Here is a 5,584-nt window from a genome sequence, read left to right as displayed (position 1 = left end):
ATTTTCAATAACCTCATATGCATGCAAAAGTTGGACAGTGAATAAGGAAGACCATAGAAGGATTGATGCATTTGAGTTATGGTGTTGGAGGAGAATATTAAAAGTACCATGGACTGCCAAAAAAACAAATCAATCTGTGTTGGAAGAAGTACAGTCAGAAAAGGTCCTTGGAAGCCATGATAGCCAGACTTCATCTTTCATACTCCAGACACATTATCAGGAAAGGCCAGTCCCTGGAGCAGGCTATCATGTTTGGTAAAGTGGAGAAGAGAAAGATCCCCAACGAGATGGATTGACATGGTAGAAGCAGCAATGGACTCAAATATGGCAATGATTATGAGGTTGGCGGAAGAACAGGCAGTGTTTAATTTTATTGTGCATAAGGTCATTATGAGTTGATACTGACTTGATGGCACCTAACTAACAATGGATACATTTATCAAGCATAAAGATGCCTTCAAAAATAACCATAGAAAAATGATTCAATAAACATGCTATTTTGAAATATTACAGGTAAATTCATACCCTATTCCTCACACTCAAATAAACTCATTTTATAATTGCAAAAATACTGCAAAGAACTTAATCTCTTTCAGTAAGGGACCAGTGGCGGTGGTGGTAGTGTGCCACAGTGTCAGTTATAACACCTAGTGACCCTATACAGGGTTTCTGAGGTTGTAAATCTTCATGGGAGGAGAAAGCCTCAAGTTTTATCCCACTGAGCATCTCATAGATGTGAACTGCTGACCTTGTGGTTAACAACACAAAGTGTTAACACTAGTTAATTAAAGATGTTTTGGGAACGATGTCTAAGATAAATTATGTGAAAAATTATTGTAAAACATTAAATATAGTATGAGTTTATTAGTATAAAATCAATCATCTACCTACTTGCCAATTTACCTACTTTGTACATTGTGATATATATGTGAAAAAAATTCAATAAGGATATTCAAGTCAGGGAAGTTAACATATGAGGATCTAAAACTAGAGGTGAATGGGGGAGGAAATTTTCTCTTAATTTAAAATTTTTTCCCAATAAGCATGTCTGAAAAACATAACTTTGATGTCTGAAAAAAAGGAAATTAATACAGTTGAAAAAGAACAAAAGGAAATGCTTAGGACAAAAAAGTTAGATATTATTTGAATTCAAGCCAAGTATACAGATAGGAGTGTCTGAAAGTCTTTCCCCTTCTGAAGATGATATATTGGAAAGGTCCAGCACAGTGTTTCTAAGGAAATTTAGCAATGAAATCCCAAACTGTCATCTTCATTAAAAAAAAAGGGGGGGGGCGGGGCTGGCCTGTGCGTTATGGGAAGATAAAAAGGGGAAGTACGCTGAATATTATATTAATAATAAAAGTAAACATCTTTGTTTAAAACAACAACAATCCTGAAGCTATTGAATCTCAACAGACAGAACCAGACAAGAAAGAACTAACTGCCTAGATAAGACCGTGCCAAGAGTGAAAGTATCAGCAAAAGGAAATGTATGCTAGTCTAAAACTCAATTAATTTCATCAAGGATATCACTGAAAACAAATTATCATGTCCGATAGCACAAAACCCTAGCAAGCCAAAGGATACAGATAACACTGGAGTTCAAAGACTTGCAGTTTACTTTGTTTTTAGTAAGCTACATTTTCTCTAAACATAAGAAGAAGAATTAAAGGATGTTTCCTGTGTTGTTTCTGGTATTAATTACAGCTGTCCAGTGGTACCAATATGGGAACAATAGTCACAGACCTAGCCAGTGTCATGTGAACAGCTTGTTGCAAACCAACTGAATAATTTGCTTTCTGGAGTAGCTGAATTTCACTTGTGCATGACTGGTGCTAAAGCCCTGCAAAGTGTGTCCTTTCTATTGAAAACTGTCCTTTATTTTTCCTTTGGTGAAACTGAGAGCAAATTGAAAGGTTGGTATCTGCCCAAGTCCGGATGGACACTGCTCTGTAGGTGGCTGAACTTGTTCAGCAGTAGCCATTGGCTTGTGCACAGCTGACTGCATTAGGCCACTCAGCTGTGGTTGTTTTTGCTTTTACTTTTTGATGTATTAAAGAAAAATGTAGAGTTGAGGAAACAGTTCAGGAATGAAGGCTGTGGCTCTGTGTTCTCGCTCCCAACTGTGACTCACAGCTCTAATGAGTCTTGAGGCTGGCCACTTAACTACCTCCTAGGTCTCAGTGTCTTCATCCATAAAATGGAAATGGCAGCACCACAAAATTTACAAGGAGTGTTTTGAAATTAGCTAACGAGTGTGAAGAAATCCAGGGGGAAAAGAATCTATCTATCATCTCACTTATTTCCTGGCAATACGAGTTGAAAAATAATAAAAATAAATTGTTGCCTAGAGAGAAGTTTCTCTAGAGGAGAGCTTTTAAAATAGAATAAATGTTGATTCTTCTGAGTGGTCATAAGAGGTGTCAAAGCAGATATAGAGACTAGCTTATCTCTCCAGGTTGAGTCCAATCTTATGACTTCATAGTGCTAAATGCTGAGTATCTTGGTGATCATAACTATGAAAAAATATGGTTCTATTAGGAAGACCAATTCCCGGAGAAGGACAGCATGCCTGGCAAAGTGGAGGCTCAGTGAAAAAAAGAAAGAGCCCCAATAAGATGGATTGGCAAGGTGGAGGCAGTAATGGGCTCAAGCCTAACAACCATTGTGAGAACGGCCCAGGACCCAGCAATGTTTCATTCTGTTGTGAATAGGTCACTATGAGTCGGAACCATTCGACAGCACTTCAACAACAACATTGGGCACAAGGCAATAATGTACCGTAGTTCTTGTGTGGTTTATAAATTGGGCTAAACTGCTGAACTATGAAAAGACTTTGAAAACCTCAATTACTACACCTCTTATAAACCCCAGGAAATATTCTAAAACCTTGACTGATGAAAATAAATTTCAGCTAGGAAACTGGATCACTTTCTTTGAATTAAAATTATAAAGGAGTCCAAAGGCTTTAAGAAGAAAAGATACAGAAACTTCTCTCAAATACTGCAAGTGGTAAAACACACACACACACACACAAATACAATCATTTAATGAACATATGGATTTTTGCAAATGTTGAAGCTTGCTGCCAATTTTGCAGTTAATATTTTGTAAAGTCAGCATATGCTGATCACCATGTGTTTATAAAACATTCTCAATAGTGAAGACAAAAGATTGCGCCTTGGCACGTTTGCTGACCACATGGGCAATTATATCAGACTCTTACTTCACCCCCAAAACAGGAAAGTAAAGCAAGGAAGCCTCTCCTGTAGGTTTATATGATCTGTGTTAATACCTTAGGACTCCTGACGTAATTGCTTTCTGTTTGAACAGCTCACCAACATAAAAACAAACGAAAATAGTCCTTTAAGTATTTAGTAATTGTAAAAATATTTGGGAAGATAAAAACATGGGATTTTGTGTGATATTTTCCAATGACAGCTGGAAATATGACTTTTCTTTACTTCAGGAAACTAAAGCCTCTGGGATTTTTTAAGTGTTTATTTTGGACAGCGACTATGAAAACATTCACTATTTACCCTGGTGCCATTTGAAATTGATGTTTTTTGGATGGTTGGGTCATTTGAGTCTGAGATGTGCTCAAACAGATTTTCATTTTAGTAGATGTAGTTTTGACTTGGACCAACGCATTATCTGTCACACACTTGCCACTGGGAGGACAATTCAAACCAGGAATTGAAAGACATGTATTCTTTCTTTCAAACTTGTCCTTTGGGGAGATTTGAAAGGCAAGAACGCAACACTGTCTCTAAATGTTCTGGTATATGTGGAAGATACCTTTATTTTTAATTCCTTGAGAGAGATGCTGGATTTGAAGCTGGAGCCACCCATTGGGGTACACCAGGAAAGCTCTGTAGTTTCTTACCCTCTGTTTTCTCTTGTCAGCATTCTGATGAGAGAGCAAAATTCTTTGATGGCATATGAAGTAAGATGTCATCTTGGTTAACTTGTGTGGTTAACCTGTAACAGGAATAACAGAAGTGGGTGGCTTTAAAGAAAAGAAATTTATTTTCTTACAGTCCAGGAAGCTAGAATCGGGGCACAAGCTCTCAGGCAAGGAGCTCGCTCTCTCTCTCTCTCTCTCTCTCTCTCTCTCTCTCTCTGTGTGTGTGTTTGTCATGTTTCATCCCCATGCTCTGTGGGAAGATGCGTGTCCTTTTCTGCTTCTGTGGGAAGATGCTTGTCCTTGTCAGCTTCTGTGGTCCTGGCATTCCCCTAATCCTTGGTGATTTCACATGGCATCTATCTCCCTCTATTTGTGTTCCTCTCTCTCTGTGTCTATGTGGCTCCTGTGTTTATAATTCAGAAGTGATTCAATTTAGGACAAACCCTATACTGATATTGTCTCATTAACATAGCATAGAAAGCCCTATTCCAAATGAGATTACATCTACAAATATAGGTGTTCAAACACAAATATTTGGGGGAGGAATCACAATTCAATCCATAACAGATGGCATTTAAATAGCAGACCTGCGTCAGCTGTGCCTTCTCTATGGGGTGATGTGGGAGGACTCATCCATCTTACCTGCAAGGGTTGTACAAGTAGTACCCTGTTTCTCTACTTCACTCCCATAGTTGTCATCTGGTTAAGGAGAAACTTTCCCCTTTCCTAACTTATTAGTTCACAACTCTTTTATACTCTTAACACGATTCCTGCTCTTGATGCAGGTATTAACAAAACTGATTTAATCTAACAGGACAGTCAGTTAATGTAGGCAAAGCAGAGGGAGTAAAGGGAGTCACTAGGAATATCTGGATGGCAGCAGGTATTTCTTGAGCCTAAAAGAGTGAAAAGGTTCTATGGAGATGAGGCTTTGTTTGCCCAGAAGTCTACCAGAACACACAAAAACAACTGCTTTTCTTACTAGCAAGCAGATTGTCTCTTTGGCAGGGGGGCCTGGGCCAGCAGGCTGTCTGGTCAAGCACTGAGCTCCTTATTCCTAAAAATACAGATGCCGTAGCCAGATACTTGCCAAATGTAGTAGAGACGGACATTATCATGTCTCACTAGAATTTTAACCTAAATTGTAATCTCTCCCTGAATCACCATCAAAACCTAGCATTATTAACATCATTTTAGCCAAGAATATGTGATTTCATATGGCAACTTGTGTGAAAACACAATATACATTATAGCTAACATTGAACTGTCCTGGTTTAGAATGGGAAGGGGGTTTAGACCCAGTTCACGTGTCCCACCTCATCCTTGAGAATTTGCCCTCAGAATATATAGCAATCATTGCTATAACCAAATACCTCCAACTTTTGAGTCCACAAACCACTAACACATAACTAGCACACCCCATACCTATAAATGGATTCTCTTTTACTCCATTTTGATTATTATACTTCCAGGGTTCAGTTTTTCTATGGTCTGTACATGAAAGAGTATAAATTATATTCACTATTCACATATATTTAATAAGTTCCTATTGGGTACAAGAAGATCTGGTAGCATAGCAGTTATGAATTGGGCTGCTAATCTCATGGTCAGCAATTCAAAACTACCAGCTGTTCCGCAGGAGAAAAATGAGGCTTTCTGCTCCCATAAAGATTTACA

This window comes from Chrysochloris asiatica, unplaced genomic scaffold (assembly GCF_000296735.1).
Source record: "Chrysochloris asiatica unplaced genomic scaffold, ChrAsi1.0 scaffold00067, whole genome shotgun sequence".
NCBI classification, from domain to species: domain Eukaryota; kingdom Metazoa; phylum Chordata; class Mammalia; order Afrosoricida; family Chrysochloridae; genus Chrysochloris; species Chrysochloris asiatica.
This window is presented reverse-complemented; position numbering follows the sequence as displayed.